This window comes from Amaranthus tricolor, chromosome 13 (assembly GCF_026212465.1).
Source record: "Amaranthus tricolor cultivar Red isolate AtriRed21 chromosome 13, ASM2621246v1, whole genome shotgun sequence".
Taxonomy (NCBI): Eukaryota; Viridiplantae; Streptophyta; class Magnoliopsida; order Caryophyllales; family Amaranthaceae; genus Amaranthus; species Amaranthus tricolor.
Genome location: NC_080059.1, coordinates 20,557,094 through 20,568,655, shown reverse-complemented (window position 1 = coordinate 20,568,655; position 11,562 = coordinate 20,557,094).

Below are 11,562 nucleotides of genomic sequence, written 5' to 3'. Positions count from 1 at the left end.
GGGTATCCGGTGTCCTGACCCGATTTATCCGGTTACCCGGAAAAATTGGGTGGGGACACGGGTCGTTAAAATAAATACCCGGCTAATCGGGTACCCGGTTATGAACACCCCTAATGCTTAGCATGTTGATCGAGGATTAGGAGATGATCAATTCCGCCGTGATATTTTGTTTTAAGGTCGATGATGCCTTTTCTTTATTATGTTTATTGATCGTTGTTTTCTTTTAGTACGTTCAACTTTAGGGCAGATGCTGCTGAAATTTCCGCACAATTTTGTTTGGGAGTTTTCTAATTCCTTTAATTAAATCATCCAACTTAACCATTTTCTTCCTTTTCTTTATTCATTCGATATTTTACTTTTAGTGTAACATCCGAATTTCCTTCATTCCCTTGCGGTTTTGGTTCCGTATAGAGGGTGGGAAATTAAGGTGTGTTACACAAAACCCTAAACCTAAACATATAGCCTTTTGAATTTCTTACTATTAATTGTAATACTTCTTTGTAAGAGTTGTTATACTTTATGGTTGTAGTGTAAACAAGATACTACACACCTCAAAGGACGTAACCATCATTGGGTGAAACTCCTTAAATGTGTCAATTGTTTGCATTTTATTTCCTACATAGATAGTCATTTTTCATTAAAGCCACAAAAGTTCATCAAGATACTTTATACCTTTGATGTTGGTGATATTAGAGTTTGAGAATTAATATTTAGGCTCTAATCTAGCTCTCATTTTACAAACAAATAAAATTGTGCCCTTATAAGTGAGCTTTTCAAATCACGTCACTCAAGAGAAAGTAAAAAAACAAGTTCATGATCTTTGATTTGTTTAGCTTATTCTCTGTTTATAATAGTAAACAAGAGCATTTCAAAATAGTTTGTGTTAAACTCTATAGAAGAAAGATACTAAAAACTGAATTCCAAGGCTACACTTGAGTTATTTATACTGCTTATAAGTAAAAAGATTATGAACTTACGGACATGCAGTAAAAAAACAATCTGAAATAAGCCCATAATAAGGAAACCAATTATCTCAGTGTCTACTCTCTCCCTTCAATTTTCATAATTATTAATAAGTTCATTATTTACACTTATGAGTATTGAATTTACTCACTTTTCTCATGAAATTTAGGACTAGTTATGTAATTGTTAGTCTCAACTTTCATATTTTTGTGGTATGATTAGTTTAAATGAATGTTTTATGTGCTTTTGAGGCAAAAATTAGAGTTCTATAGGTCTTACGAAGTCATAAAAAGATGAAAGTTTGAAGTAATGGTCTAAAACGCGTAACAAATGAAGGAATCAAGTACAACAATGCCTAAGTAGAAAGCTACGAGTCCTAGCTTAAAAGGACTTTGCCATGACTCGACGTAAGCAAAATGAGACAATAGGCCAGTTAGGGGAAAGAGAAAATGCGACGAAAGATTCATTTTGATGTAGTGCCCTAAAGACAAGGGGAAGTGGAAATTAATCTTGTGAGAATCAGAACTTTGTCACGAGGCTGAAAAAGAAAACCCTCAACTAGGCTAATCTAGAATTTTTGAAATTTTTTTTATTAAGTAGTACAACCCTATATTTTGTTGATTTAATTTCAACATACAATCATTTGAAATGCACATATTATACTTAATAAAGAATTGGTTTTTATATATCATTAATATTTTGATTCTAAAGGTTAAGAACTTTCTTGTGAAGATTTCAACTTTTAACATAATATGCATTTAAAGGGTTTTTTTTTTTTACATTTGACCTTTTTGATTTTTGATTTTATATTTGTATAATTAAAAATAATTAAAATATTAATATTAATAATAAAAAAAATTCCTTAAAAAACATATTCTTCTTCCCCAAACTCAACCCCTGTTTTTCCTCCAACCTCAACCCATTTCCGGTCAACAACTTAAGTAACTGTTTCTTGTTCCTTTGAATTGGATGGGGTGTTTAGGAGTAATGAATATTTATATATGTGTCCCTCCTACATAATACTAGTTCAACAGAAGGTGGTGTCAAGACATTGACTGATGAGTGGAATATAAAACTAATTTCATATTTGTGAAAATGTATACATAACCGAGACTGTTGGAGGAAAGAACAAATTTCAAAGAGCTTGAAGATGAAACATTAGTAGGCGAACAATACAGAACTAGCCTTCAAAATTGCAAAAATACTTTCACAACCGGATAATTTAGAAGATGACAGGGATTACAACTCAATAACCCACCCACGATTGAAATCAAGAATGCAATATTTTACACCATTAAAATCAATTTCTTAGCCCTAAATACAAAATCGCTAGGAATGTTTGAATTGACTGGTTGGAAGAGTTCAAAAATAGTGGTAATAAGTTTAGAGGAGTCCAGATCAAAGAAGAAGAAAGTGAGGATGAAAAGATGAAGATGGATTAAAATGGAGAAAAGTCATGGTTGAAGGAAAGAGATAAGAGAGGAAGAGAGTGAGATCTCAAGGAACCAACTCAACCAAAAGTTTAAGCTGATGGTTAAAGTCCTGGGATATATAATATACTCCTACACGCCCCCTCACACGATGCAACACAGGCTCTCTTCATATTTGGCGCTAATTATTCCACTTTAAATTAGGGTGGTTGAGATTCGAACCCGTGACCTCTTGTCACGCTTGATATGCTCGTTTTTAGAGCACATTTATCTCTTCATTGTAGTGTCGAGTCTCGCGTTTCAGAATAGTTTTTACATACTTTACGCATGATTTTACCTTGTTCTTGTCTCCATAGTGTTTTGAGGTAATTTCAAGTATTTTTGGAGAGTTCAAGGTATTTTACGTTGCGTACAAGACTTAGATGCTTTGATCGAAGATTAGAAACGTGTATCGAAGCTTTCCCAAGCATTCAAAGTCTTCCGCAAGGTCCTCGCAAAGCTCGTTAGCCATCTAGAGCTTTAAAGATACAATTATGCCAAGGGAAGAACCCATTCGGCTGAGCCACAACCCCATTCGGGCGAATGGATAGCAGCTTCGGTCGAATGTTGCTGGATTCGGTTGAATGTTGTTGGATTCAGGAGAATGACTTATAACTTCGGGCGAATGGACCTAAAACTTTAAGGAAACGTGCTCGGACTTGCTGGAAACCCCGAATGGAGCCCCATTCGGTCTAATGGGTGCCCATTCGACGAATAGACCTCTAATTCGGTTGAATGAAAGCCCCAGACTGCGCGATTTCTTTTCTTCGCAAACCAAACTCCGAGGGCTTTTAGGGCATTTTACCCCTTTTGTTTCTTAGCTTATAAATACCCCTCATTTCTGTAAAAGAGGGGATGCCTAGTTTGAGTGCCTTTGTGCCTCATTTTAGAACATCAACCCCTTTAATGTTTACTCTAGTTTTTGCCCTAGTATAGATTTGTAGTTCTTCATTCATGCTTTCATCTTTTTCATTTATGTAAGTTTACATTTTCTTTATGCTTAAATGTCTTTCTTGTTTTTATTTATGCTTTCATTGCTTTCCTAGTGTAGATTTATTGCTTTATTGTCTTTCAATTTCTTTAATGCTTTCTTTATTGTTTTCTTGCTTTCGATGCTTTTTTTGTTCATTGCTTTTGTTTCTAGTATGTTAGAGTAGTTTCTTTAGGGATTTTAGGTTAGAGAAACCCTAGGTTTGGTCTTGTCTTCAATGTTTAGGATTAGGGTTGAGGTTGATGATGGTAGTTGATAGATATTCAATTCGAATCTTTTCCTGCCACTCCTAAAGAGACATAGGGCAGTTATAGGTCGTTTGTGTGGCTTATAGGGTCACCAACTTCCTCGTAATATCTAGTGTGTCTTGATTGATTATCGTTCGAACTCCCTTGACCTATCTTATCTTTATTTCCAATAGACCGTGTTAGGGTGGACCTATTCTAGTCCCTTCTTTTCATTCATTGTTTAGTTTAGCTCTTTATTCTAGTCATTAGTTAAGTTCACCCACCAACCAACCTTCCATATAACCATCCCACACCAAGTCTTTAGTCTAGCATCCCTTGTCCTTGTGGTTCGACCCCCGGCTTACTATTACACTCGTTTGTAGTAGTATCAGAATGATTATAAATATTGTTTGCATAGCCAAGGCTTTTAGTATTGACGATGTGCTAGAAGCCGGTTATCAAAATGGCGCCGTTGCCGGGGAGAAGGCGTTTATTTAGATTTTAGTTTTGGTGTGCTTTTTTGAATAGCTTTTATTTTTGAAATTTTTGTTTTTCTTCATGGTTTTCTATCCCTTGCATCAATACGAGCATGAATCTTTTTGGAGATTCTTTGTTAGATATGGGGATTATCTCCCTCATGAGCATAATTTTGAACAATGGCAAATTTGCCTTGACCTTTATGGGGTTTGAATAGTGAGACTAGGGAATTAGTGGATGATGTTTACTCAAGCGCACTCCTCGACCAAACCCCGATTCTATGTCTAAATTTCTTTAGATGGTTGGCCAAGGATGACTTTAAGAAAGAATATCCCGGTTTCCTTCCCCTTAAGGTTCCACTAGCATACCCTTTTATCGATTACACATATGGTGATACACCAATGGGGGATGAGTTGGAGAGAATGTGGAGTGTTAACCAATTTATAAGGGTTTTTAAGGAGAGACTAAAGACCCATGACCACCTTCTATCCATGGCGTTAGACCACGACCTAGACTCCCCTTGCTCTGTTGCTTACTCGCCTCCTTCTCCTGATGATCAACTTATGGATGAGTTTTATGATGATATGTACAATTGGGAGGAGTTTACATTCCCCACATTCTTGCATCATGACTCTTCAGTTCCTTGTGTTGAAGCACCACCTACCGGTGAGGTTCTTGTTGAGGTGCCTTGTGCATTTCACCATGATGAACCCCTCACATATGTGCATGATCAACTAGTGAACCTAATGACTTAGAGGTAGATATGCCCTCGATTTAGGAGTCTCAAGTGCATATCCTTAGTGTGCGTTCTGATGAGTCTCACCCTACACCTCTTAGTCATTGTGAGATGCTTCCCATCGCCCTCCATCATGCTCAACTTGATGCTTGTGATGCCTTGCCGCTTGCTTCCCTCCCCCCTCCCTTTGTTTGCTCTTCCTTCGACTTTTTATCTCGTTATGAAAAGTCGATCTTTGTTCTGATTCTTCTTTTCTTCTTCCTTCTCTCCCTTTTCCACTCCCCAACTTCTGCTGTTATGGGGAGTGAGTTTGACAAACTCCTCCGAAGTTTAACTCACTATATAGTAAGTCAAGTCTAGCTAAAGACCTTAAAGAAGCGCTTGTTGGGAGGCAACCCAACTGTAAATATTAGTTTTTGTTTCATTTTTGTTCTCTTTCATTGCATTGCATTTTTGCTAGTCAGTGTTCACGTTTGGTTTGTAGTGTTGTTTGTTAGAATTTGCAAATCCAAACGACCATTGGCATTGACCCTCGACGTGAGGTTTGTTTGCGATTGATTTGATGATGTTGAGAGGGTTAATGCTAACGGTCCCGAGAGGGCGAGAAAGAGGAAAAAGGAGGCTCGAAAGAGCAATGCATCAAAATTGAAGAATATAGCTTCACCCTAGCTTGGGGGAGGCCATCGCTCTAGCCTTGCGCTTCTTGCCTCCACTTCTTTCGAGGAGCGGAGAGTTCTTAGACCACTTTGATGGTGGTGATGGTAGTGCTAGGAGTGAGAGCCTTCCTAGCCTAGGTATAACCATCTTCCTTCTTTATTATTGACTAGTATGTGTTTGTATTGGGTATTGTGACAATCTTGTTGACCATGGTTTTAGACAATTCATCTTTTTCTTCTCTCTCCTTCTTTGCTAGAGACTAGCAAAGGCTTAGGCTTGGGGGAGAGTTGGTTAACATTATTGTCACTATTACCCGTTTGTTTGTGCATTCAGTTTCATGTAGTTCTAAGTTAGTGCATTGCATATATTATTTTATATATATTTTGCATATTCACCTTGCATTCATGACATGCTGTGTATATTGCATATTCATGTTTTGTTTTCAATAAAATGGTTGAGTTGTGAAACTAGCATGCAAGCTCCTAGTGTGTACATCTATGGTCTTATGCATACTCATATTTTCCTAGCACTGTGCCTGTTTTGGGACCAAGTGTCTGACTATCTTCCACATAGCTTTGGGGATCTTGGTTTGCTTAGTTAGTGGCTTGGATGACTACCTTTAGAGGCACATTTCGACTAGCCTGTGAGGATTGAGCCCTTTTGGACTCCTTGCGAGTTCCATTTATTTTGAGTGCTAGTAAGGGGATCTAAGTATTGTGGCGGTTCTTCTCTAGCATAGTCAACTTTTCCTAAGACCAAGGATGATAACACGTTCGCTAGAATTAAGCTACATAGCCAAATAGCCTACCTTTAACGTAATTTGACTTTAGGTTAAGCCAAGTTTTTGCCTTTTCCTTTTCTTTTGTAGACACATTATTTAACCTCCACATGAGCCAAATGTTCCCTCTTTTTACCCAGAAGATAGCTTAGTTATGGTGGGGTTGTTGTGTGTTACAGTGATTTGTGGGCTTTTGGTTATGATATTGGTTGTTGGTTTTGTATGACTCTATTCAGTTTTATCCAGCTCATGTTGTTTCTCCCTTCATCCTCTCGTACTTATTATAGAGATTATTCATACATGTTCTATGAGTGAGGAGACCTTCCTCTTGTTCTTCATCAAGATTTACACATATGTATTCATTTGAATGAGGAGGTTATTATTTCATTTGGGAGATGAGCATGGAAAGACATGTTGTGATGAAATTTAAAATTTTTTGATGATGGACATCATTGTGCTTACATGAGGTTTTTGGGTAAATATAGTCATTGGATATAGTGTTTATTGGTTTGTCATGAGATGTTTATGGCTGTTGTGTTTAGGGTCACTTGCTATCCTCTACTTAGCGCCACATTTCCTAATATATCCCACCTTAACCCTAGCCAACGTTACAACCCTTCGCCTTGGTCTGATTAGTTTGTTCTGTTCTGGAGTTAGATATGACACAGTCCCCATGATTTACTCTTATTAGGTGTTTGATTCCCGACTCATCTTTCGTAGGATGATTATGAGTGAAACACGAACCATAATCAAACACATGAGCGTCATTGCATATTTCTCACATCTTTTGAGAATAACTCGGGGAGCGTAGACTTGTGACCACTCTAGGTAGTGGGTGGCATAGCCTGTGTTGAAGCTTACCTTGTGATCTCGAGTCCGTGGAATTGGTCATTCTTCTTGGTATTGTGCTCTTTTGAGACCATTGTACTTGCACACCCATGGCTAGGGAAGAGTATAGCTCGTGCACAGCTTGCGTTGCTTTGATTTCCACTCACCATGTATGTTTGTATTGGATTTGTGGGTTTCCTTGTAAAAACCCTCACGAGACCTTACTCGTCCTTTATGGGAGACCTAGGGGTTTAAAGGGCTTGTCGCACATGCTAAGTGCGACCATGATTCCTACGAAAGTGAGTCTTTTGTTTTATTGCCTTTCGTAGTTTATTTTTGTTTTTGCCCCGCGCTTTCATGCTGTCCTGCTAGTTCATTTACTAGGGACTAACAAAGGTTTGGCTTGGGGGAGTTGATATGCTCGTTTTTAGAGCACATTTATCTCCTCATTGTAGTGTCGAGTCTCGCGTTTCAAAATAGTTTTTACACACTTTACGCATGATTTTACCTTGTTCTTGTCTCCATGGTGTTTTGAGGTGATTTCAGGTATTTCCGGAGAGTTCAAGGTATTTTACGTTGCGTACGAGACTTAGATGCTTTGATCGAAGATTAGACACGTGTATCGAAGCTTTCCTAAGCATTCGAAGTCTTCCGCAAGGTCCTCGCAAAGCCCTGAGCCATCTAAAGCTTCAAAGATACAATTATGCCAAGGAAAGAACCCATTCGGCGGAGCCACAATCCCATTCAGGCGAATGGATAGCAGCTTCGGTAGAATGTTGCTGGATTCGGGCAAATGGCTTATAGCTTCTGGCGAATAGACCTAAAAGTTCGAGAAAACGTGCTCGTACTTGCTGGAAACCCCGAATGGAGTCCTATTCGGCCGAATGGGTGCCCATTCGGGCAAATAGACCTCCAATTTGGTCGAATGAAAGCCCCAGACTGCGCGATTTCTTTTCTTTGCAAACAAAACTCCGAGGGCTTTTAGGGCATTTTACCCCTTTTGTTTCGTAGCTTATAAATACCCCTCATTTCTGTAAAAGAGGGGAAGCTTAGTTTGAGTGCCTTTGTGCCTCATTTTAGAACATCAACCCCTTTAATGCTTACTCTAGTTTTTTCCCCAGTATAGATTTGCAGTTCTTCATTCATACTTTCAACTTCTTCCTTTATGTAAGTTTACATTTCCTTTATGCTTAAATGTCTATCTTATTTTCATTTATGCTTTCATTGCTTTCCTAGTGTAGATTTATTGCTTTATTGTCTTTCAATTCCTTTAATGCTTTCTTTATTGTTTTCTTGCTTTCGATGCTTTTTTTGTTCATTGCTTTTGTTTCTAGTATGTTAGAGTAGTTTCTTTAGGGATTTTAGGTTAGAGAAACCCTAGGTTTGGACTTGTCTTCAATGTTTAGGATTAGGGTTGAGGTTGATGATGGTTGTTGATAGATATTCGATTCGAATCTTGTCCTGCCACTCCTAGAGAGACATAGGGCAACTATAGGTCGTTAGTGTAGCTTATAGGGTCACCAACTTCCTCTCAATATCTAGAGTGTCTTGATTGATTATCGTTCGACCTCTTTTGACCTAGCTTATCTTTATTTCCAGTAGAGCGTGTTAGGGTGGACCTATTCTAGTCCCGACTTTTCATTTATTGTTTAGTTTAGCTCTTTATTCTAGTCATTAGTTAAGTTCACCCATCAACCAACCTTCCACAAGTCTTTAGTCTAGCATCCCTTGTCCTTGTGATTCGACCCCCGACTTACCATTACATTCGTTGTAGTAGTATCAGGGTGATTATAAATATTGTTTGCATAGCCAAGGCTTTTAGGATTAAAACGGTTACATATCTCATAGTATTGGACCAGTCGGATGAAACGGTCTTAATAAAAAATTCATTCGTCTAATTAATTACAGGTAATTAGTAATGCCTTTTTAAATTTTGAGTCAAAATTGGAGAATTCTCTATGACAACTTATTATAAGGGGTGAGAATTCAATACTTTAGTGAAAAGATAATTGAAACCTATTTTATTTGTTGATTGTTTATTTTAGATTTCAAAATTTTTGATTACGTTTACTCAAGTCATTTAGGATATGTAATAGGAGTAGTAGTTTTGCTTTTGAATCTTTTGTGAATTATAATTTTTAACATAAGAGAATTTGGTATTTACAGTCTTGAGAAAAATTCCAAGAAACCAACTTAACCAAAAGCTTAAGCTGATGGTTACGGCCCCAAGATATGTTATATACTCTAACACACCCCTCACACGAGAGCCTTGTGGGCTAGAAGTGTGGATGCAACACAGACCCTCCTCATATCTAGCACTAATTGTTCCACTTTAAATAAGAGGTGGCTGAGATTCGAACATGTGACCTTTTGTCACGCTGTCTCTAATACCATGTCAAGGAACTAACTTAACCAAAATTTTAAGCTTTAAACTTTTAGTTGAGTTAGTTACTTGACATGAGAGTGAAAGAAATGAAGAAGGATTAAAATGGAAAAGAGGCCAGGGTTAAGGGGAAGAGATTATAGAGAAAGAAGGTAAGGATGAAAGAGATCAAGAAGATTGAAAATGAAAAATGGAAAATTCTTTAATACAATCTAGAACACCTTTAGATGTGATGTAAAGGAAAAACCTTTAAAAGATAAAACAAATATGGATTATGTATGTGATTGGAATACGTAACCCCTAATCCTAAGACCCTGAAAGAGGAATCCGAAACCTGCAGGACGAGTCACCCTGTTGACGATAAAGAAGCATAAAACACCTGCAGCATGGTTAATCCTACAGAGTGATAGAAGAACATAAGTACCTGCAGGATGGTTAATCCTGCAGAGCGATAGAAGAACATAAGTACCTGCAAGATGATCAATCCTGCAGAATGATTACAGCGAATATAATGACATGGCGTAGACAACTATAGCCGTACTCAAAAAAAGCTGTCAACACTCGTATAAGGCAAGACACCACACCTACCTCGTACCTTACCTAGGAAAATGTAATAAAAGACAGAGAGTGGGGACCACGGTACAAAGATCAGCAAATCAACAAATGCCACATAAGCTTACAAGATATTCCACTGAACCCCAAAAGATTCTATTATAGATAAAAGCCAAAAGGGGCTGATGAAAGGATAAATCACAGGGAAAAGGCCACGAGACCTACACTTCGAACCTTTGCCCAATTCACACCCCTAAATTCCCCTAGAGCACAAATCTTCCATCTTCACCAGACCCCCATCGTGTCGCAGGTCAGAAAACAACTTAAACCAGTTCAGTGACTTTCATGGAAGTCCAGGACACTCCACTGAATCCTATAGGACCCTGAAAAATAATCTGGAGGACCTGATCCAGAGGGGTTATTTCAAAAACTCCGTGAAGTGGAACAATGAACATCAACGTCAAACTGAAGCTAAAAATAAGAGGGATTCTGGCCTAAGCCAGGACAAAACAGAAGCCAAGAAACAGAAAAAAGCCCCAATCTACGTGATCTTCGAAAAATCCGGGGGCTTAGCAGATGGAAAAGCACATTTCAGGGTTGTAACCCAACCCACAGCAAGGATTTTCGAAGTTCACAAAGAAGCAGAATCATTAGATTTTCCTGACATGACTTTTACAAGGAAAGATTGTAAGGGAGTCTCTTATCCCCACTGTTATCCCTTAGTCATGGTAGTGAAAATAGCAGATCAACTTGTCTATAGAGTCCTGATAGAGATAGGGGCAGAAGTGAATGTAATATAGCTTGGACAAAATGGATGCGAGTGGACAACACCTAGTGAGAGCAACAGCTCCTATAGTTGGTTTCTTAGGGAATCAATGAGATCTGAAGAGAAAGTCACCTTGCCTGTCACCATTCAGGACAAGAAATGAATCACTGTCAGTTCCCCACAGGAGTTTTACATTATTGATGCCCCAACAAGGTATAACTGCATCTTGGGCAGGAAATTCTTAGGGGACATCATAGGCATCCTTTCCTCTTTCCATCAAACACTCCTGTTTATAGGAGAAAATGGAAGGGTGGGGAGAGCCCGAGGCTGTCAGCAGATGGCCAGGACCTATAACATGATTAAAGCTGTCAGGACCCCCAAACAGAAGCCTAGAAGAGAAGAAGAGAAAAACAAGACAGTGTGTACAGAAGTATTGGTGAAGGATCCAGGCACAGTCCTCACTCTCAGGGAAAAGGGGGCAGCAGAGATAGACCCTAAACCCTTGTATGATGATGAAGTAGGAAATAAAATACCTTTCAGGACTTTAGAGCCTGAGGAGACAGAACTGGAAGAGATACCCCTTGTCGAAGGGACAGAAAAAATGATCAAAGTTGGGAAGACCTTATCACCAATAATTAAGGCGGAGTTAGTAAGCCTGATGAAGGGCAGACCTCTTTCCATGGTCTACAGTAGATATGCCTGGTATCGACCCTACCACCATCACTCACAAGCTAA